General features: G+C 41.8%; 1 protein-coding gene across 3 annotated transcripts in view; it reads left to right on the plus strand.

The window, feature by feature from the left end:
• The window catches only part of BICRAL (BICRA like chromatin remodeling complex associated protein), a 79,919-nt gene that overhangs the window by 18,622 nt on the left and 36,972 nt on the right, over positions 1–24,325 (plus strand). The window contains exon 1 of one of the 3 annotated variants that reach the window (XM_047797668.1): positions 10,140–10,710. The exons of 1 other annotated variant lie outside the window; for it this stretch is intronic. The gene's annotated coding sequence lies outside the window, so the exon portion shown is untranslated. Of the gene's footprint in view, positions 1–10,139; positions 10,711–23,578; positions 24,173–24,325 lie in introns of those variants that run through there. One more of the 3 variants, XM_047797666.1, reaches the window with a different exon arrangement.

The raw sequence follows: 24,325 nt of genomic DNA on the forward strand, positions 1-24,325 counted from the left end.
AAAAAAAAATCATTTGGGAGTTCCCATTGTGGCTCAGTGGAAATGAATCTGACTGGCACCCATGATGACACAGGTTCAATCCCTGGCCTCACTCAGTGGGTTAAGGATCTGGCATTGCCATGAGCTGTGGGGTAGGTTGTAGACACAGCTCAGATCTGACATTGCTGTGGTTGTGGTGTAGGCCAGTGGCTACAGCTTTGATTCGACCCCTAGCCTGGGAACCTCCATGTGGCTCAGGTACAGCCCTAAAAAGACAACAACAACAAATATGGAAGAAAAAGAACATTTAGAGTACTGTACTGTAAATACCCATACTGTAAGTTTACCATGTCTGTTTACATGATTGTCTTTTCTTTCAGTATCTACATCAATATTGTTTTATATGATACAAAATACTGTAGATGCTACATGTATCTCTTATCACTGGACATCAAAAATGAAAAGATAACATGAAAAAGAAATTTATGGAGTTCCCGTCGTGGCGCAGTGGTTAACGAATCCGACTGGGAACCATGAGGTTGCGGGTTTGGTCCCTGCCCTTGCTCAGTGGGTTAACGATCCGGCGTTGCCGTGAGCTGTGGTGTAGGTTGCAGACGCAGCTCGGATCCCACGTTGCTGTGGCTCTGGCATAGGCCGGAGGCTACAGCTCCGATTCGACCCCTAGGCCTGGGAACCTCCATATGCCATGGGAGTGGCCCAAGAAATGGCAAAAAGACCAAAAAAAAAAAAAAGAAATTTATGTATAGGTGTAGTGATTCATGCATTGATAATGAAGCAGCAGCAGAATGATTGCTTTATGGTAGCCTAGTGTAATCGATACAGTTGCTTCACAGTAGCCTAGGTTCTATGCTAATGAATGAACTGTTCTAAAATTTTTACAGCCATATTCATAATACAGTATTAGAAACATTGTTCCGTTTTTCTAAAAAGCCACTTACCTGTGGCGATAGGCTGATACGCAGATTCTCCAATTACAAGAGAGAGAGAGGCATGCTTATCGTAATGTAATTCTTTGAAATCAAAGTTATAGAACAGTAAGAAAGCAAACACATTGTTAAGTTTGCATTAAATGTTCACCTTATGCCTGTGTAAGGGTAGGCTATCCACTTCAGTACAAGCCTTGCACATGATGTTCTATGTATAGATATTTGTAAATATATTGGAAAAAAATCTGCGTTTAAATGGACCCTCGCAGTTCAAACCTATATTGTTCAAGGATCAACTGTATATTAGAATAAATTATACTTTGGAGTTTCCTGGTGGCTCAGTGGGTTAAGGATCTGGCATTGTCACTGCTGTGGTTTTGGTTACTGTGGTGGCATAGGTTCATTCCTGGTCTGGGAACTTCTGCATACTGTGGGTGCTTGCAAAAAAAATTTACACTTTAAAAAAATTTATTAGAGGAGTTCCCATAGTTGTGCAGTGGAAATGAATCCAACTAGGTACCATGAGGTTTTGGGTTCGATCCCTGGCCTCTCTCAGTGGGTTAAGGATCTGGCGTTGCCGTGAGCTATGGTGTGGGTCTCAGATGTGGCTCAGATCCCTCGTTGCTGTGGCTGTGGTTTGACAGCTGTCACTCTGATTTGACCCCTTGCCTGGGAACCTCGGGTGCCTCGGGTGCGGCCCTAAAAAAGCAAAAAAAAAAAATTACTAGAAAATTTTAAATCTCGTATGGCTCTCACTTGGGACTCATGATGTTTCTGTTGGACAGATGGCTGCTCTAAACCCCGTGGCAATTAGTAGGCATTGGGAATGAAGCTGGGAGTGAGTGGAGGGTTCTCAGACAAAGTTGGTGTCAGAAACAATGAGTTTTGTTTTGTTTGTTTTTTTAATGACCTGGGCCAAGGAATCCGAGCCTCAGCTTCGACTTACACTGCAGCTGTGGCAACACTGGAAACTTTAACCTGCTGTGCCAGGCCGGGGATCGAACCTGTGCCTCCAACCCACTGCGGTTGAATACTTTACCCACTGTACCACAATGGGAACTCTAGAAACAATGAGTTTTTAAAAGCAGGAGATCCAATGTGCATTATGAATTACTGAGAAGTGTGTATGATATGAGGCATTTCCCAAAGTTATTTCATTGTGGAACTTCTGCCAGCCTGTTTTGCTTAAAGGACTCCTTTCCCCTGATGTCTTACATGAAAAGACTGTAAGCCGCTCCTCTCAGCCACGGTGTCCACAGCTCCTTTCAGTGCCAGTGTATTTCTCCCATCACATGCATACCTTTTTATAGTGATAGATTTACAATACCATGCTTCATTTTCCTCAGCAAAAATACCTTATGATAAGTTGATTTGAAATGTTAGAATTTTGGAGTTCCCCTTGTGGCACAGCAGAGATGAATCTGACTAGTAACTATCAGGTTGCCGGTTTGATCCCTGGCCTCACTCAGTGGGTTAAGGATCCGGTGTTGCCGTGAGCTCTGGGGTAGGTCACAGACATGGCTTGGATCCTGCGTTGCTATGGCTGTGGCGTAGGCTGGCAGCTGTGGCTTCGATTAGACCCCTAGCCTGGGAACTTCCATTTGCTGCAGGTGTAGCCCTAAAAAGCAAAACATAAATGAGTAAATAAATAAAATTTTAGAATTTTAATGGATGGAATAGTAAGGGGGGGGTTTGCTGTGGGAGAAAGTATTTTAAGATTCTCAACTGCCATCTTTTGGCATGGGAAACGTTTACAGAAATCAGACTTTCCAAAATCATGTTTCCACCCACAAAAATGAGAACCAGCATGGACTTAGGAATTAGAGATTTGAATTCAAACCTCTGTTTCACTACTTACAAACTCTGCAATGCTGGGCGAATGTCTTACATTCTCTCTAAAAATAGGACAATAGTACATACCTGACAGGACTGTTTAAGAAGGATTAAAACTGTATAAAGTGCCTGGCAGAGGGAAGGCAGTTTGTGTTTGTTAGCTGCTCTTACTACCGTTTTTCTCACCTCATGTGCTATGGTATATTAATAGTAATTAATGTGATTTTTGTTTCTATTTTATGCAGTAGTAATAATAATCAGTTGTAGAGGGGCTTAATATTACTGTAAATATCCATGCTAGTATATGTTTGTTTTCATGTAGAGTGATTTATGATGCTTTCTGCAGTTTGGAAAATTATTTCAGACGTTGGTGTCTCTTCTTTTCAATAAGATATCAGCTACTTGAGAGCCAGGAAATATTATATACCTATGTTGGATTTATTTATGTTTCTTTAATCCTTTACTCTGCTCCTCCAGCATAGGCTTATTTTGATAAATAGTCATTGAATCGAGTTCTCATTATTAGTAGTATGATAAATTATAATAGTACTGCTTAATGTATCTTGCTATTTTAATGTGCTTTCTTAAAGAAAAATTATGATATTAATATTATGAGAATCATTAACAAAATTTGCAAGCTTTCATCAGAAGTTTTTTTTTTTTTTTTGTCTTTTTGTCTCTTTAGGGCCGCATCCGCGGCATATGGATGTTCCCAGGCTAGGGGTCGAATCAGATCTGTACCCACTGGCCTACATCACAACTCACAGCAACACCAGATCCTTAACCCACTGAGCAAGGCCAGGGATTGAACCCGTGTCCTCATGGATGGTAGTCGGGTTTGTTAATTGTTGAGCCATGATGGGAACTCCTTTAAAATTAGTTGTTTTTTTGTTTTGTTGTCTTTTTCATCAGAAGTCTAAGAAAAAGTTAAATAATGATAAACCTTCATAGAAAAATTATTTTTCTAAGTGAGGCAAAATTTAAGAACCTAAATACTCAAGTTAAGAAGGTGTTCTTTTTTTTTTTTTTTCTTTTTAGGGCTGCACTGGCAGCATATGGAGGTTCCCAGGCTAGGGGTCCAATCAGAGCCACAGCCACTAGTCTACACCATAGCCACAGCAACTCCAGATCCCAGCCTCGTCTGCGACCTACACCACAGCTCTCGGCAATGCTGGATCCTTAACCCACTGAGCCAGGCCAGGGATCAAACCCGAGTCCTCATGGGTGCTAGTTGGGTTCGCTAACCACTGAGCCATGATGGGAACTCTACTTCTAGCACATCTGACCGCCACCTTCAGAATAATGCGGTTTTAAAGTTAAAAAAATATTTTAATTACACTAAGTTGGCCTTTTTAAAAAATGTAGCATTTTATTCTTAGATCACCAGAGACTGTTTCTAAGATACTTGACCATCTTATTTGAGGGTTCAATAATCTATAGCAGGATAGTCCAGAAGTGAATGTAGAAAACGGTGTTAATTTAGGTGTCTGTTCAATTCTAACATTCATATAAAAACTAGGAAAGTAAATAAATATATGACTATTTTCTACAGTGGATGTTTGGGAGAAATGAAGGTATGAATTTTGACTAAGCTTTCCAGGAAAGACTGTTGCATGTTCATCAGATGAAATTTGCCTTTCTATCTCCCTCTGGCGCAGGGTTGAGAATGTTGATGGGCTTTTCCACTGCAGTGTCAGGCTTTTAAATTGGAAAATGTAATTCTGTTGCTCTCTACTAAGCTCACAGAAAATTACTTTACTTGACCTTTCCCGTGGCGAATTCTCTGATAACTTTGATGCTCTCAAAGAGTGTTCTTTCTGCACTGTTGAAATCCTGTGCATCTGGCAGCACCTTCAGCATCTTAGTGTTACAAAAAAGTACATTCGGTGTATAGAAATGGCCATTGTATGCTTAGCAAGTATAAAAATATCTTGTGAATTATATTCAAATGTTCAGAATCCCATTGTGTTACTGAATTGAGTTTATTCATCTCACACCTTGAACAAATGTCCTGGGCTCCAGCAGGGCAAGTCACCATGAACTGACCCCTAAAGGATCTGTGACTAGAACTGGGGAGAGGGAGGCCCATGAACTTGTATTTAAAAAAAAACCCAAAAACCCTGCATGTTATTTTCACTGGACTCCAAATGAAATTTATCAATCTCTAAATCTGTGAATGAAGGCCAACAACCACAGTAGTATTAACAGAGCCTGGGGGGGAGTTCTCTTGTGGTGCAAAGGGTTAATGATCTGGTGTTGTCACCGCAGTGGCTTGGGTCACTGTTGTGGTATGGGTTTGATCCCTGGCTGGGGAACTTTCATACGCTGTGGGCACAATCAGACAAAAAAAAAAAAAACAAAGCCTGGGAATTTGTTACCAATAGAAGAATTGTTTATAAGTCTTACATTTGCAGACATCTTGAAAGATGACTATCTCCCAAATGATAGTAGTTACTAGACTCACTGTGAAATCTAGTATATTAATGCATTGATGAGGAATCACATATATAACTATATTACAATTTTAAAATATATTTATAACTGTTTCAAAACATCTTACCTGTCTTATGCACCTTGAGATATTATTCTGAGAAGGGCTCCATGGCCTCCGCCAGGTAGCCAAAAGGCACACCCAAGGTTCAGAACCCTCCCCTTTGTGGGGTTTCTTTCTTCATCCACATCTGGTGCCTGTCAGGAGCTGAGGGTGATCTGTCTCAGCGACTTTCACCCCATTGCTCATTGAGGTTAATTGACTGACGAGCCATGGGTCCCTCATCTCCCCTCAATGAGCATCTGTCCCGAAGCTGCCAGCTTGGAGGAAGAGAACGCTTTCCCAGAAATAGAAACCTTTATGCTTTCCCAGAAATAGAAACATTTTTGATCATAGATCTACAACTTGTTATTTTCAAACAAACCTTTTGGGTTTTTTCTTTCGTAAGAACATTCATAGATGCTTTATTCCTTTTTTACGGTAAAATATACATAACCTAAAATTTACCATTTTAGCCATTTTAAGTACAGTTCTGTGGCATTAAGTCCACTCACATTGTTGTGTAACCATCACCACCATTCTTCCCCAACTTTTTCATCTTCCTCAACCGGAAACTCTGTATCTTACAGTTTTTTGATAGAAATAACTATCAATTTTAATTCCAGTTTATGTGGCATTTCTTAGAGTTTGTAAAATATTTCACATTAGATAGAAGCTCATGTTTCTTAAATGGAGTTTAGAAGAGTGAGATCAATTCAGCTGCTTTAAAATGTTTTTAGAAACTATGTAATCTTGCTTGGAGTAACATGCTACATATGTATTTGCACATATTCTTTCTTAAATCATTTTTAAGCATAAAGAAATTCCTTTCCAGAGTTCCCATCATGGCTCAGTAGTAACAAACCCAACTAGTATCCACGAGGACTTGGGTTCAATCCCTGGCCTCGCTCAGTGGGTTAAGGATCCAGCATTTCTGTGAGCTGCAGTGTAGGTCACAGACGCGGCTCGGATCTGGTGTGGCTGTGGCTGTGATGTAGGTTGGGGACTGCAGCTCTGATTGGACCCCTAGCCTGGGGTCCATGAGTGTGGCCTTCCAAAAAAAAAAAGTTCCTTTCATTTTCTCCTCCTTAAAAAATTGATTTCATGCACACATCTTCCTTTTGCGTCTGCTATTATTACAAAAGGGAATCCTCAGCATCTATTCCTTGGTAACATGGTTGACTTTGTAAAATGGAATTTTGTTTGTTAATATTGTTACTTGTTTTTATAGGGCTTGTTTTTCTTGGAACATGCCGTAAAACCAAAATATTTTGAATGTTACTCACTGACAGAGAGCAGTGGGAGTCAAGAGTTTGCATAATAACTTTAACCAGATTGCTAATACTAAAGCTCAATAAAATATTTTTTGTTTATAATCATTGCCATTTAAAAGTATTTTTTAAAAGCCGTTCCATACCTAGAGACAAAAACATGTACAAGTTATACTAACACAGTGCAGTGGTGTCTTATGGTATTTGAGGAAACACAGAGAAAGATCAAGCAGTTTTTATTTCTTGATAGCTTAATTATTACTGTACCGTATTCTAGTAAATTTTGTGATTGTAGGGTGGAAATACAAACAGTCATCCTTTTTTTTTATTTATGATTGGTATCATTCAGTAATATCCATTGTTTTTAAAAGAAGGAAAAAATCACATTGGGAAGATTTTTTTTTTCTTTTACTTCATATAAAATATTCTCTAAATGTCTTTTTTCTATTAGAAAAAAATACAAGTCACTTAGATAAATCTCCACTTAAAAGATAATATTTTTCTGTTTGTGGCGCATCGATCAATGAACCTGACTAGATCCATGAGGATGCGGGTTCGATCCCTGGCCTCACTTAGTGGATTAAGGATCCAGCATTGCCATGAGCTTGGTGTAGGTCACAGTCGTGGCTCGGATCCCAAATTGCTGTGGGTGTGGGAAGGCTGGCAGCTGTAGCTCCAATTTGACCCCTAGCCTGGGAACCTCCATATGCCACGGGTGTGGCCCTAAAAAGACAAAAAGATCAAAACAAACAAAAAAAGATATATTTTTCTGAATGAAACTAGAAAATTTGTGTCAAGAGTAGTTTGTGTTTAATGTTCAGGTAGTTTGTTTTCATGGAGAGGATGCAAGTAAGACTTAGTTTTGCCTTTCTATTTTTCTTTTTCTTTCTTTTTTTTCTTCTTCATCTTTAGGGCTGCACTCGTGGCATATGGAGGTTCCCAGGCTAGGGGTCCAATTGGAGCTGCAGCTGCTGACATATACCACAGCCACATCGAAGCAGGATCTGAGCCGCATCTTTGACCTACACCACAGCTCACAGCAATGCCGGATCCTTAACCTACTGAGCCAGGCCAGGGATCAAACCCACAACCTCATGGTTACTAGACAGGTTTGTTAACTGCTGAGCCATAACAAGAACTCCATCCTTTCTGGTTTTTAACTCCTCTTCCTAAAGGTTTTTCTAATGTGTTTTTGGTTGATACTTGACCAGGCTCATCTTCCTGAGTGGTTATTTCAGTGTTGTCATTGCTTCCGTTGGCGAAGTCTGCATGTCACTGGAGCAGATTCTCTAAAGAACTGATTATTTTTAGTGCAAGAAAGTAATAAATTTGGCAATCAATGATTGAAACAGAAAAATCAGCTTTTATGGGAGTTCCCATCGTGGCACAGTGGTTAACGAATCCTACTAGGAGCCATGAGGTTGCGGGTTGGACCCCTGGCCTCACTCAGTGGGTTAAGGATCCGGCATTGCTGTGAGCTGTGGTGTAGGTCGCAGACTCGGCTTGGATCCCAAGTTGCTGTGGCTCTGGCTTAGGCTGGCAGCTACAGCTCTGATTAGACTCCTAGCCTGGGAACCTCCATATGCCGCAGAAGTGGCCCTAGAAAAGGCAAAAAAAAGAAAAAGAAAAATCAGCTTTTATCTGGCAGTATAATACAAGAATTCTTTAAAATTTAGTAGTGTAACTGAAGAGAACTGACGCATCTTTTTAGTATGTATTATTCTATGTAGTGAAGTATCATAAATTATCACAATTATGTAATTTTACTTAATATTTAATAACAACCAGGGCTGCAGCATTTCTTTTTTGTTTCTCAGTCATTTCCTGTGTATTGTTTTCCATAGTCAGTAAAATGTCTCTCATAAAACACGGTAAAGAAATTATGAAAACATTTTTGACAGGGCATCTGTTTTTCCTACATTTAGAGTTGTTTTTTCTTTTCTATAAGGGCTAATGTTGGTGCCCTCAAAGAGCTATACATGGCTGTACCAGAGACTCCTGAACTTAGACTTTCACTTCTGAGTCTTTTAATGAACATAACTATTAATATATTTATTTTTTTGGCCCCACCCTGTGACACATGGAAGTTCCTGGCCAGGGATCAAACCTGTGCCACAGCAGCAACCCGAGCCACTGCAGTGACAATGCTGGGTCCTTACCACTGTGCCACAAGGGTAATTTTGAACATAACTATTATTAATATAATAATTACTGCTGAAGATTTGGGGACTCCAAGGAAATATGTTATGTTCAGTACATAGATCCCTGTTTTAAGGAGATTTATTAAATATGAAATTGCTTATCATGGAAGGGTACACATTTTTTTTGTCCTGTGGATCGTAAAATACGTGACATTCCCCTCTGCCTCAGGAGTTGAACCATCTGATATGGAGCAGAGATGGGGGATCAGCTGACCTCTCAACGCTTTTCCTGCCCAGCAGGGGTGCCCGGCTAGATGCTTCAGGGCCAAGTATAAGCTGGTGATCCTTGATAACAGACCACCAACCCTGCCTTCCAGTCCTGGGCTTTATGATTGTGCAAAAGTGCTCATGTGTAGCCTAGTTGCATATTCTTGGAAACTTGTGAGAACTTTAAATCAAAATCTTTCCTAAGTAATTTAACTGAGTTGGGCACATTTGTATCAGACCATTGCCTTAAACTCTAATAGCATGAAGAGACTGAATGGAATTTCATGGAATTTATAAGCTGATGAGGGAGTCACATCTAGTAACATGTCAGACATTCTAGTGAGCAGTTCATTTTGTTTGGGGATTTTTTTTTTTTAAAGAAAGGCAATATCCTTTTCCTCAAAGCCTTAGATAAGTAGGCACAGTCAGTTGACCACTTGGAGGTGGGCGGGAAGTCTTTTGTCTTCTAAGTAAAGGGACAAGTGCAAAGCCAAAGAATTGAAAAAGTAGGAGTTCCTGTTGTGGTGCAGTGGCAGCAAAGTAGCCATGAAGAGGCAGGTTCAATCCCTGGCCTCCCTCAGCAGGTTAAGGGTCTGGCGTTGCCATGAGCTGTGGTGTAGGTCACAGATGCAGTTCAGATCCTGCGTGGCTGTGGCTGTGGCTGTGGCTGGCAGCTGCAGCTCCAATTTGACCCCTAGCCTGGGAACTTACATAATGCTGCGGATGTGGTCCTAAAAAGACAAAAGAGTTGGAGTTCCCGTCATGGCTCAGTGGTTAACAAATCCGACTAGGAACCATGAGGTTGTGGGTTTGATCCCTGGCCTTGCTCAGTGGGTTAAGAATCCGGCGTTGCCATGAGCTGTGTTGTAGGTTGCAGACATGGCCCGGATCCCGTGTTGCTGTGGCTCTGGTGTAGGCCAGCGGCTACAGCTCCGATTGGACCCCTAGCCTGGGAACCTCCATATGCCGCAGGAATGGCCCAAGAAATGGCAAAAAGACAAAAAAAAAAAAAAAAAAGACAAAACAAAAACAAAAAACTAAAAAAGCAAGAATTGAGAAAGTGGTATTAGATAGGTTTAGGGAACATCAAATGGTCAAGATGGCAAAGAAACAGGGTTCCTCATATGGGGGAGGGGGAGGGTGGGATGGGGAGGAGGCACAAAATGAGGTCAGGGCCTATTTGATGGACTGGTATTCTCAGTTCCCTGATGCCTAAAAACCATACTAAAAGTTGCCTGGCTTTGTACTCTCATAGCACTTTATACTGTTTTTGTTTAAATCTGGGCTCTGCCTTCTGTTGGGCTCGGAAGATAGGCATCGTGGAGGTAATCGCAAAGACCCATGTCTGATCAGCGTCGAAAGACACGGTTGTTGGTTTTAGAATTCTGGGTAGAAAACCCCCAAAACAGCCCAAGGTTGTCCAAGAAAGATTCAGAGGTGGATTCAAACTAAGTTTTGAATAGTGGGTGGAATTTCAGTAGATATAGAAGAGGAAGAAGAGCGTCTCAGGTAAGAAAATTTTCACCGGGACAAGGTCAGGTGCTGAGAAAGTGTGCATTGTGTTTTGGGGGCTGGGGGAGTGACAGTTTGGCCAGAATAGAGTACAGGGGAATAGTGGGAAATAACTTTAGCCACACTGTGCAGTCTAGGTTTAAATATCATTCTTTGTTTTCCACTTTAGATTGTTCTCCCATAGGAATAACCTGGTGTCCAAAATAAGCATGCTTTCTTGGAAAACTGAAGTAAGTTTCAAGGAACAAGGAATAAGCACATTTTCCCTGGTGTGCCTGATTTTTTCAGGTGTTGCCCTGTTCTGGCCAGCATGTTGGAAAGGGTGATAAGTTCATTTCAAAAAATGTTCATTGACCATAATGAGATATCACCTCATATCTGTTAGAATGGCTTTTATCTGTAAGACAAGAGCTGATAATGTGTTGGCAAAGATGTGGGCAAAAAGGAACCCCCCCTGCCCTGGGCATTGTTGGTAGGAATGTAGATAGGGCAGCCACTATGGAAGACAGTATGGAGGGTCCTCAAAAAATTAGAACTAAAGCTACCATATGATCCAGCAACCCACTTCTATTTGAAGGAAATGAAATCACTCTGTTGAAGAGATATCTGCACCCCATGTTCATTGGAGCGTTATTCACAGTAGCCGAGATAGGAAAACAACCTAGGTATCTGTTGATGGATGAATGGATAAAGAAATTGTTATTAATACAGATATATGGACAGATACACACACATACATAATACAATGGAATATTGTTCAACCATAAAAAAAAGAAGGAAATCCTGCCATTTGGGACAAAATGGATGAAGCATAAGCTAAGTGAAATAAGTCAGACCAAGATGGACAAATACTGTGTAATTCATTTATATATGGCATCTAAAAAAAGCTGTAGAAACCGAGTAGATTGGTAGTTGCCAGGGGTTGGGGGTAGGGGGCGACGGTGGTCTGAGAGAGCAAACCTTGAGTTAGAAGATGAATAAGTTCTGGATGTCTAATGTGTAGCATGGTGACTATTGTTACCAATATTGTGTACCTGCAATTTGTTGAGAGTAGATTTTAAATGATCTTACCACACCTTAAAAAAAAAATAAAAAAAGTAACTATATAGGTGAGTGATGGGTGTGTTTGTGGTAATCATTTCACAATATATATGTATATCAAATCATCAGATGGTATACCTTAAACTTACCTGATCTTATTTGTCAATTACATCTCAATAAAGCTGAGTGGGGGGAAAGGGTTCCTGGAGCTCCTGTCATGTCAGGTGCTATTCTGAGGTTCATTGGTGAACAGACACAAACCTCTCCCCTGGGGAAGCTGCCATTCTAATGTAAATAGGAGCGAATATAGTAAAGAGGAGAAGGGAGAAATAAATTGAGGGGAAGGGGTGGAGAGGGACTGAGGCCAAAGGTGGTTGAGAGTGAGACATCCTCAAATGAGATCTCGCCTGCAGCATTTCCTTCAGTCAGTCGACCAAGAAACCACCCTTCCCTTGAGTTTGGAGAGTTGGCAGCTTCAATTTGTGGCTCTGAGCTGAGAGGCCCTTGTTTGCAGGTCTCACCTGCCTGCAGTTGGGGACAGGTTCTCCAGTTTGCCTGAAATGTGCCCGTGTGTGCAATAACGTGAGGGGAAGAGAATGGCTAAACTCGGAGGTTCGGGGGCAAAATCCTCTAGTAACCCCAGATTCCTGGTGAATCAGCAGCTCTGGAGGGGGCAGGGGGAGACAGGATTCCATGGTTTTTTGGTTGTTTTTTTGGCTGTGCCCTCAGCACATGGAAGTTCCCACGTCAGGCATCAAATCCGAGCCGCAGCTGTAACCTGAGCCACAGCAGCAGTATTGCCGGATCCTTAATCTGCTGCACCACAGCAGGTACTCCTTGAAGTTTTTCTTTTTTCTATGTTTGTAATAACTAACTCCATATTATTTTGAAGCAAATCCCGGACATCATATTAATTTATTCATATCTATTATAGTATGGGATCTCTAAAAGATACGAATTCTTATTTTATTTTTGTAGGGCTGTGGGTGTGGCATATAGAAGTTCCCAGGGTAGGGGTCAAATTGGAGCCACAGCTGCTGGCCTATGTCACAGCCACAACAATGCCAGACCCAAACTGCTTCTGCAAGTTCTATTTAAAAATATAACCCAGGAGTTCCTGTCGTGGCTCAGTGGAAATGAATCTGACTAGGAACCATGAGGTTACAGGTTTAATCCCTGGCCTCACTCAGTCGGTTAAGGATCTGGCGTTGCCCTCAGCTGTGGTGTAGGTCACAGACGCGGCTCGGATCTGGTGTTGGCATGGCTGTGGCGTAGGCCGGTGGCTACAGTTTCAATTCAACCTCTAGCCTGGGAACCTCCATATGCCACGGGTGTGGTCTTAAAAAGCAAAAAAAAAAAAAAGAAAGGTAAAGCTATAACCCAAATTTCCTTACTACATCTAAAAATTTTTAACAGAATATATTTAATAAGTCACTAGAATTGTAGCATTTCAATGCTGATGGACTTTGGGAAATTACCCATTTCTTTGTCAGGATAAAGCTAGAATTCTGTGAGTTTTTAATTACACAAGGCCTTTGGGAGTACAGTGTTTGCATACAACACAGCTGCTCTGGATCTTTACCCTATATTTATTATACCTGTTTATGTGCTATTTGCTGGGAACAGGGAGATGACTATGACAAGGTTTCTACTGTTGAGAGCAGCACTTTCATACTGTCTTATATTACTGTGAATGTCTAGGAGGTGACATCAAGATTTGAAGTCAGTCTTTCAGTTCACAGTCCCTGAGCCATCACTTAATACCCAGCGCCCTTTCCCACCCCTGGCTGTGCAGTGGGAAAGAGTGGGCACTTAAGAGCGTCCTCCCAGGCTGCAGGGTGGGGTTGTTACTTTCTGAGTTTGGTATCTCTAGCTCTTGAACCACCTTAGATGTGAATCTAGATTCATCAAAGGCTTTCAGAACTCGGTGGTCTCCTTTGATGCTCTCCTTTTTCAGTCCTGGGACCCTCCCCTCTCCCCAGCCTGGCCCAACATTGGCAGTTGAGATTAAAGGAGGATGAAGAGAGGCCTGGAAAGGTTTTCCTCAAGACCATCTTTGCATCAGTCAGATGACACATACATGGGTCTTCCGTCAGTAGATCCCCATTAGATCTCAAGACCTGGAGAGGCCGTTAGCAAACTGGTTAAGCAGAATTTTTATCAGCCCTGAAAATTTTCATCATGTATATTTCTCCTGGCTGATGATTCTCAAACTTGAGAATTCAGACCACCCAAAATTATTTCTTCAGATCCCTGTTTGAGAAACACTGATCTGTGTGGTTAATGGTTCTGTAGCCAGTAAACTTAAGATCATTATCACTGTGTTGGAATTTATCTTAATGAAGTTTGATGTATTTATCAAACAAGATTTATCACTATTCTCTTGTTAAAATAATTAGGAATGTCTTGATTTCCGTGGACCCCTGTGTTTCCATTTTTAGTTTGACCATTTTTTTTTATGTATAAATCTTCTGTTAAAAATTTTTATTAGAATTGATTTATAATGTTCTGTCAATTTCTGATGTACAGCAAAATGACCCAGTCATATATATATATATATATATATACACACATACATTCTTTTTCTCACATTATCCTCCGTCATGCTCCATCACAAGTAACTAGATAGATACACAGGCAGTTTGACCACTGCTAAAGGTCATTCCAGCACACATCAAACCACTGAGTTCTAGGAGTTAGACAAGTTAAATGGTTTTCTCCCAGTTGAATAAGAGTTTTGCTGTTACTCAGTTGAAGCCGACACGTGGGGCATCACAGTGTCTCCACCACTAACCTTCAGGCCTCCAAGACAGCTCCTGGACCCCTCAGAGAATCCTAGGTCTCCAGGGATCAAAGTTTTAAAACCACTGATGTGGCTATTACCTTCATTTAGGGGGTGGAAAAAAATGGGCCCTGAGAAATTGGAGCATGTCAGTGATCACTTGGTCAGTGAATTCAGTATCCAGAGCAAGCCCTTTGACTTCCAAATTCAGTGCCTTTGACTTCCAAATCCCCCCCACACCCTCTACTCCCACCCTGTGTTCCCAGCCCCTGTAAAGCCTTGCCAGGCTTCCCCTTGACCCCCTGAAGTTGGTCACTCTTTCCCCCCATGTTATAGAGCTTTTTTTAGCCTGCTGGATTGCTCAATTTATTACGCTTATTTCTACCCTAGCTCATTCCAAGTTGGGACTAAAGCAGCTTTAAGGCCTTCAAATTCTGTATTTCACGAGTTGAACCAAGGTCCGATACTGCCTACATTAATTAATGGCCATCCTCTCTGACTTTGAGGAATTTTTTTGATTCCTCAGTTTTTCTCCTAATAATATTTCTTAGTTTTTTCCATCTTTCTTCCTTGCTGCTGGTAGGCTCTAGCTTGTGACAAAATGAAGTTCTTGGTTGAATAACAACAGAAAAACTCAGAACCCATCATGTTGAGTTTGACAGCATCTTTTTATTAAAAGTGGGTATAATTGTGAAAATGTAGTCATGTTTTCATCTGATAGAATGTCATATTATTTCACAAAAAGTGCCTAGTGACTTCACCTGAAGAAGCTTGGGAACCCCATCAAAAATGCTAGCACTTGTCACATTGCATTGTGATGGATCGTTGCATCTTTTTTCCAAAAGAGAGGGCCTTAAAATTGGGAACCGTGCCAGGAAGTTTGACACAGAACCGAAGTTACAAAACTCAACACCCATAACAATGACAATATAGCAAAAGGAATAAGATGAGAAAATACCTTTTTTTTTTTTTTTTTTAATGGCTGCACCTGCAGCATATGACAGTTTCTGGGCCAGGGATTGAATCTGAGTCACAGCTGTGGCCACATCAGACCCTTTAACTCACTGCTGCCGGGCCTGGGATTGAATCCATTGCTCTACAGTGACCCAAGCCACTGCAGTCAGATTCTTAACCCACTGAGCCACAGTGGGAACTCCAAGAACTCTTGATCCTCGGTGACATAAACAGTTTTACTTGCCCTGGATAAGTAGCTATTTTATGGTGTAACTTTTTGATCATGACATTTATCAGAATATTGTGTGCTAACCCTCCCACCAACCCCTCCCCCTAAAATTTTCATTTATACTCTTTGCTGATATTCATTTAAACTCTGTCTTCAACCATGTCATATTCTCTGGTCAATAAAAATAATGAAGAAAATAAAGAATACTAAAACTTAAGTAAAATGTAAAAAAAAAAAGGATATTGCTTTTACTTAAACACAAATTTACTTTTTGGGAGTTCCTATCATGGCTCAGCGGTAACCAGCCTAACTGGTACCCATGAGGATGCAGGTTTGATCCCTGACTCTGCTCTGTGGGTTAAGGACCTGATGTTGCCATGAGCTGTGGTGTAGGTTGAAGACGCGGCTCGGACCTGGCGTTGCTGTGGCCGTGGCGTAGGCCGACAGCTGCAGCTCCAATTTGACCCCTAGCCTGGGAACTTCCATATGCTGTGGGTGCAGCCCTAAAGAGACAAAATAATAATAATTATTAATAATAATTTACTTTTTGGCCTTGCTTTTACAATCCTACAAACATGTTAAGGGTATTTACATTTCTTATTGCATTTTATGTCATATTCATTTGATATTCCCAGTCCTTAACACAGGAACAGGCACATAGTGGGTGCTAAATGTTGGTTAAATTCTTAATTAATTCTTTTAACCCACTAAACAACTTTATTATAGTAGTAATTAAAGAAGCACCTTTCCCCATTCCCTAAGCTATTCTTCTGGGTAGAAAACAGATGGTGGCATGGGCTAAAACTACAATTTACTGTCTTCCTCTCCTCCTTTCTTCTTTCAGGATGCTCTGATCATAAAATTCATTCCATTCCAGTGAACTCATATATAAGTTGTTCTTACCCCCTAAAGTGAATCTTCCGAAACTTTAAAAATGTGTATGGGGCCAAGATGGAATAACAGGGACTGGATTTACCTTCCTGCATAAAATGGTTAAAAAATTAGATAAAATAGGAGTTCCTGTCGTGGCTCAGCAGTTAACAAATCTGACTGGCATCCATGAGGGCACAGTTTTGATCCCTGCCCTTGCTCAGTGGGTTAAGGATCCAGCATTGCTGTGAGCTGTGGTGTAGGTCACACACGCAGCTTAGATCTGGTGTGGCTGTGGGGTAGGCCAGCAGCTACATCTCCAATTCGACCCCTAGCCTGGGAACCCCCATATGCTGCAGGTGCAGTCCTAAAAAGCGGGGGAAAAAAAAAAAAAAAAAAAGAAAGAAAGAAAGGAGTTCCATGGTGACTCAGCAGGTTAAGAACTAGACTAGTATCCATGAGTATGTGGGTTTGATCTCTGGTCTTACTCAGTGGGTTAAGGATCCGGCATTACTGTATCGCAGCCTAGGTTAAAACTATGGCTCGGATCTGATCCCTGGCCAGAATTCTGTATGCTTCGTGGTGGCCAAAAAAGGAAAAAAAAAAAAAAAAAAAAAGCAAACCTCCAGGAAATCAAACCATTTACAGGTAACTTGTGTCCTAGAAAAAGTTCAAAAATATCTATAGGAATTCAAAAATACCTAGTGCTCAATAATGTAATATTAGCAATGTCTGAAATCCAGTAAAAAATTACCAAGCATGCAAAGGAGAATACCACCCATTATGAGAAGGAAAAAAAAAAATCAATCAATACAGACAGACCCAGAAATGATATAAATGATAGAATTAGTAGAGAAGGACATTAAAAAGTTATCTCTATTCTGCATACTTTCGAGAAGGTAGAAAAAAGATTAAACATAATAAAGACATGGAAGGAGTTCCTTGGTGGCTCAGTGGATTAAGAACCTGACACTGTCATTGCTATAGCTCTGGTTACTGCTGTGGCATGGGTTCAGTCCCTGGCCTGGGAACTTCCACATGCTGCAGGTGCAACCAAAAAATAGATAATAAAGACATGGAATATATGAAAAAGACCCATCTTATAGAGATGAAAATTACAATGTTTGAAAATAAAAATAAATTGGATGGGATTAAAACAAACAGATTAGACACTGCAGAGGGAAAGATTAGTTTGCGTGAAGACATAGCAATAGGAACTGTCCTAAATGAAAGCCAAAGAGATAATAAAACACTTAAAAAATTTTTTTAGGAATTCCCGTTGTGGCACACCAGAAACGAATCTGAACTAGGAACTATGAGGTTGCGGGTTCTATCCCTGGCCATGATCCTGTGAAGCTGTGAGCTGTGGTAGGTCAAAGATGGCTCGGATCTGGGGTTGCTGTGGCTCTGTCGTAGGCCAGCAGCTATAGCTCCAGTTAGACCCCTAGCCTGGGAACCTCCATATGCCACGGGTGCGGCCCTGAAAAGTCAAGAGACAAAAATAAATAAATAAATAAATAAATAAATAAAAAGCACTAGTAGCTGTGGAACCACTTCAAGCAGCACAGTCATAGACAATTGGAGTCTCTGTAGGAGAGATAGGGACACAAAGTACATGAAGTAATGACTGAAATTGTTCTAATTGGGGGAAAACTATAAACCTACAAATCCTAGAGGTTTAATGAACCCCAAGCACAAGAAGCGTGAAGAAAACGATGCCAAGCTCTCTCATAATCAAATTGCTTAAAACCAGTGATAAAGAGAAATCTTTAAAGCATCCAGAGCTGGTGGGGGTGGGGTGGTGGCTATTATGTACAAAAGGATAAAAATAAAGAAGAATTCTGTTTGGAAATAATACAAGCAAGAGACACTGTAGCAGAGTTCCCTTTGTGGCTCAGTGGTTAAGGAACCTGACTGGGATCCATGAGGATGCAGGTTGGATCCCTGGCCTGGGAACCTCCATAAAAAGCAAAATAAAAGAAACAGTGTAGCAATATCTTTAAAGAACCAAAAGAAAGGGGAAAAAAAAGAAAAAAGAAAAAACACCTCGATTTAGAACGTGTCCAGTGAAATACATTTCAAAAATGAAAGCAAAATAAACACTTTTTAAAGACATGAAGGCTCAAAGAGTTCATCATCAGATCTGCACTACAAAAATCTTTAGGAGGAGAAACATGATACCAGATGAAAATCTGGATTTACTCAAAGGCATGAATAGCACTGGAACTAGTAAACATGTGAGTAAAAATAAAAGTGACTGCAGGGCATTATACCCTCTGTAGCTCAGACAGAGGTCACATGAGAACACTGCAACCAACCATTCCATAGTTCATGACGGCTTAAAGGACATTTCCCCATGATCCCTCTAGCCTCAGCACCTTTTAGAGGTAAATTTATAGATGATACAGCACACACTGATGCTATATCAAATTGGTGTTAGGTAAAGCAGATGTCGGTAATTTTTCGTATGTTGGGAGGAAAGATTATTTTAGTGACTCTTGGTGAGAGTTTTAAAGTTTTAGCTCATTAGTCACCATTTTCACTAGTTAATGTTTTTGGAAGAAGAAAAAGAACTGAGAGGCATATAAGGGAGAGAAAAGAAATAGCTGTTAAATGGAGTTCCCGTTGTGGTGCAGTGGAAACGAATCTGACCAGTATCTGTGAAGACACAGGTTCCATCCCTGGCCCCGCACAGTGGGTTAGGGATCCAGGGTTGCCGCGAGCTGTGGTGTAGGTCGCAGACGGCTCAGATCCCACCCACGTTGCTGTGGCTATGGCTGTGGCTGTAGTGTAGACCGGCAGCTGTAGCTCTGATTCAACCCCTAGCCTGGGAATTTCCATATGCCTCGGGTGCAGCCCTAAAAAAAAAAAAAAAAAGCAAACAAAAAACCCAAACAAAACAAAAAAAAGAAATATTTGTTAAGTTAGTCATGTACCACATTTCATTTTGTAAAGTTTTTGAAATCCTGTGTTATGACTTAATAGTTTTCTACTGCTGCTAGTTTAAGATATAAATCAGTAGAATTGATTGGTTTAGCCAGCTTTCCTGAAATAGCTGTTCTTGAAGCAAATACCTTTCTTGATATGAGAGCTCTGTTTTCTACCACCAACCCACCAATCCCCCCACCCCCCACCCCAGAGAGAAAAAAATTAAATAGCCTGTCATCTTCCTTTTTATCTCTGGCTTGGTGGGGAGGGGTCTTTAAAATTTGTGATCATAATGCAAATCAAACTATCTGTAAAATATCTCTTCTAGGATAGCTAATGTAGATTATTCTTGAGGCCACTAGGCTGCTTTAAAATTTCCCAAGTATTTGATCTTGGGTATGCTTAGAGTGAGCCTGGCTTGACTTTTTTGTGTTTCACGGGTCTTCCCCATCCTCTTTGTTTTATTTTTTGTATTTATTTTTAAAAATAGACCTTGAAGTTCTCTTGCGGTCCAGCGGATTAAGGATCTAGCGTTGTCACCACAGCTGCTCAGATCGCTACTGTGGTACAGGCTCAATCTCTGGCCTGGGAACTTCCACATGCCATGAGAGCAGCCAAAAAAAAAAAAAAGAAGGCCTTACATGCATGTAGCACAACATTTAAGAGGTAGAAAAGTATAAGAATATACCTTCCTCTGTGTTTCCAACCACCCAATTTCTCTCCTAGAAGCAGCTGGTGTTATTGGTTATTTGTGCCTCATCTCAGAGTCTGAATATTTACAAACACTTCTATATACTCCTCCCCAATACTTGAAAGTATAAATCAATTATAATACACCTACACAGTGGAATATCACACAGCTATGAAAAATGAGGCAGGTTTATATAAACTGACTTGGAAAGATATATTGTCAAAGGAACAAGAAAGGTGGGCACCTTTTGTGTTATGGACACAGAGGGATTTTTTTAAAAATATTTTAAATATAATTTAAATACCATAAAATTCATCTTTTTAAAAGTGCGCAACTCAGTAGTTTAATCCCACAACATTTCCGTCACCTTAAGAAGAAACCCCATACCCATGACCTCTAGGTTTTTACTGTCTTTTGTAAAACCAGTCATGCTGCCCTGGATATTACACACATTCATTTCACACATGTGCAAGCATATTCTGCAGGACAAGTACTGGAAATATTTGCTAGATGAAATGATTTGGGCACTTAAAATTTTGAAAGAACTTGCTAAATTGCCCTCTTTAAAGGTTATGTAAGTTTGCTCTCTCACTACCAAGGTATAAAATTTCCTATTTCCCCACTTCCTGACCACCATCATCCTTAACCAAACTATCTTGCCCATCTGACAAATAATAGTATCCCATTGTAATCTTAATATGTATTTCTCTTACTTGAAGTGAGGGTGATTTTTTTTTTTTTTTGGCTGCATTTGTGTCATGCAGAAATTTCTGGGCCAGGAATTGAAGCTGAGCCACAGCAGTGACCCAAGCCACAGCAGTGACAATACCAGGTCCTTAACCCACTGTGCCACAAGGGAACTCTGAGGGTGATTATATGTTTAGGGTCTACTTGTCTTTTTTGTGGACTGATTATTCATATTCTTTGATTTTTGAATAGCTTTTTTAAAAATAGGAGCTCTATATATTAGGGAGAAAAGCAATTTGTGATATGAATTGAAAGTATTTTCCCCACGTAAAGTTTTTGGTATTTTTTTTTAAGTCTTTGAGTTTGTTCATTTTTTTTCTTTTATCATGGAGAATTTAAAAATTTTTTGGCCATCAAATTTGGCAATCTTTTATGATTTCTACATCTTGTGACATACTTAGACTTTCCTGTACTTTAAGCCTCCCCCCCCATTTAACTCATGTCCATCTGGAATTTATTTTTGTATAAGTCGTGAGGTATGGACCCGTCTTCTTTTCTCTAGGTGGCTGACACCTTTCCCCCACTGATTTGAAATGTCACTTTTACAGTGTCCTCTTGATTAAGAACAGTAAGAACAATCTTAAATAGTAGCTTTAACTTTTTAGGAGTGGTAGTCAGGTGTCTGGACCAGGGATTTCTGCTCTCTGAGGTGCCTCTCAGGATGCTGTGAGAGTGGCGGTCCCCTTCCCCCCACCCCCGACAGATCCGACTGCCGGAAACTGCTATTACTGAGGGTGTGTGCCTTGCTCGAGTGTGTTGGGCCAAGACGTCGTTTTCAGCCACTGATCTAGGGATTTTTCCTTAGAGGGCTCAGCTGACACACAGCCTTAGAAGTTTCACCTGTGACCAGAGACCCAGCTAGTGATTCCAGGTTTGTTACTTTCATAAGAAAAGAGCCTCAACGAGAGTTCAGAAGTAATGGGAGGAGTTCCCGTCGTGGCGCAGTGGTTAACGAATCCGACTAGGAACCATGAGGTTGCGGGTTCGGTCCCTGCCCTTGCTCAGTGGGTTAACGATCCGGCGTTGCCGTGAGCTGTGGTGTAGGTTGCAGACACGGCTCGGATCCCGCGTTGCTGTGGCTCTGGCGTAGGCCGGTGGCTACAGCTCCGATTGGACCCCTAGCCTGGGAACCTCCATATGCCGCGGGAGCGGCCCAAGAAATAGCAACAACAACAAAAAGACAAAAAAAAAAAAAAGAATGGGAAAATCTTTCCAAGGAAAACGAAGCTCTTCACTTTGGAGTCTTTAGTTTCTGATCCGCAGGTTATTGTCCCACTTTGGAATCATAGTCAGTTTCCACAACTTCCCTTTGGTCGTGTTACTTCGGTGGGCGAACGTCCTCCTGGGGAAAGGAATGCTGGTTGGGCTGTGCCACGACTGGCCCTCTGTGGAGCTGGGCATGTAGGGGGAAGAGTCCTTTCTTCTAAGTTGAAACTCTTCACTCAGGAAAGAGTGGGGCCCCTTAAACAGTAGGATTCTCAGGGTACCCCTGACCATAAAGGCTCCTAGAGTTCTACCTGGAGTGGGGTGGGGGCTGGAGGAGGAGGCCTGTCTGGTAGGTCTGGTGCCACCCAGTAGGGCCGGATGTCCCCCAGGAGCCTTCTGTCAGGCCAGGGCTTTGAGCAGCCCGCTGGGTTTGGTGGGGGGAGGGGTAGGCACAAAGGCTTTTAATGTCATCTGATATTATAAAATTGTTCCTTTATTTGGGCTGCTTAAGGAGTAGCTTGTCACTTTGAACTTGGGGTAGCAAGTGTCCTCTGTGCTTGAAAGTCCCGGTAGCAGTGACACCTTGGAGGAGGGACTGGTGCTACCTTCGTGTGTGTGTGTGTGTGTGTGTGTGTGTGTGTGTGTGTGTGTGTGTGTGTTAGACCTCGGGCACCTCCTCCAGTGGAGCAGCTAGGGACAGGTGTAAAGCGTGAGGGAAGCTGGGAGAGTCATGAAAGGGTTTTTCTTTGGTGTAAGCTTTTTTGTGTACGTTTTTATTAGTTTGTTCCGAAGACTGTTAGACCCTTAATAAATTGGCAAAGGATACAGTGGAGCTCAATTTAAATGGTCATGTTGAAGTAAAGAAATTATATCCACGTTATAGGCCTAATTATAGGTCCTAATTGGCTAACTTAGTTCATGTGACTGCGATGCCTGGGAGATGAGCCCACGGCACCGTAATGAGCAGCCGCTGACGCTTGGCTCCGTATTAAGTATCCGGCTTCAAGGGAACCTCCACACAGCTTTCTACATATTTGTTTAATGAAAGTTTTCCTGTTTTCCTTTCCTGTCCCATTTTTACTCCTCAAAAGTTGGGTTAGGGGAGTTCCCGTTGTCGTGGCTCAGTGGTACAAACCCGACTAGTGTCCATGAGGATGCAGGTTCGAGCCCTGGCTCACTCAGTGGGTTAAGGATCTGGTGTTGCCATGAGCTGTGGTGTAGGTTGCAGATGTGGCTTGGATCCCAGGTTGCTGTGGCTGTGGCGTAGGCAGGCAGCTGCAGCTTGGTTTCTACCCCTAGCCAGGAAACCTCCATATGCCGTGGGTGCTGCCCCCTGCAAAAAAAAAAAGAGAAAAAAATGTGTTGTGCTAGCTTGACCCTGACGAATGTGGCCTCTGAGACCTAGACACAAATTTCACTTGCCACCTGCCCCTTTCACAGTCTTCACAGGGAATGTTACCGGGTTGCTTTTTTTTTTTTTTTTGTCTTTTGTCCTTTTTTTAGGGCCGCACCCATGGCATGTGGAGGTTCCCAGGCTAGGGGTCTAATCAGAGCCGCAGCCACCGGCCTATGCCAGAGCCACAGCAACACCAGATTCGAGCTGTATCTTCAACCTGCACCACAGCTCACAGCAATGCCGGATCCTTAACCCACTGAGTGAGGCCAGGAATCGAACCTGCAACCTCAGGTTCCCAGTTGGATTCGTTTCCCCTGCGCCATGACAGGAACTCCGATGTTACCTTTTGATAAGCTTTCCCCTGACTTCCTCCTGTCTCACCCAACATCTCTTCTCCACTGACATTCTACTCACATGGACCATCATCACCCAGATCATTCGGCTGCTGAACCAATTCACCCATCAGCTGGAAGGTCCCAATCTGGGGGGTGGCTACTTACCCCTTCCAGACCCTTCCGAGGAAAGCAAGTTTCCTTCCACGTGGCAGGATACATTTTATATGTGTTTGGCTGTGTGACTGATAGGGTGGAAAGTTGAGGGGAACTGGAGAGGAGATGGCAGTTTTAACCAAGAAAAAACACTCAGTCGAAACCCTGCCTCTGCCTTCTTCGGGCGTGTCCCTCTTCTGGGCATCTCTTCAGGATTTCATTCCTCCGTCCAACTGCCGTTCACAACTGCCCTTTCCAACGGCTCCAGAACTCTTGGCCTTGGCATTCCGTGATGTAAATTATTCCACGCATGGCTCGAAATGGGTGCGAAGCAGTGTTGCCAGGTGTCGGATCACTAGTGTAAGTTTCCCGGATCTCGGGGGAGGGAGGAGAAAGAAAGAGGGGAGAACTGCACTTGGAATTTGTGCAGTTATTGTTTCAGCCAGAGCACAGCGATTGCGCCGGCTGAGCTGGATGCTGTCGATGGCTGGGAAGAGAGGGAGCTCTGGGCTT

The sequence above is a fragment of the Phacochoerus africanus genome, chromosome 9, assembly GCF_016906955.1.
Source record: "Phacochoerus africanus isolate WHEZ1 chromosome 9, ROS_Pafr_v1, whole genome shotgun sequence".
Taxonomy (NCBI): Eukaryota; Metazoa; Chordata; class Mammalia; order Artiodactyla; family Suidae; genus Phacochoerus; species Phacochoerus africanus.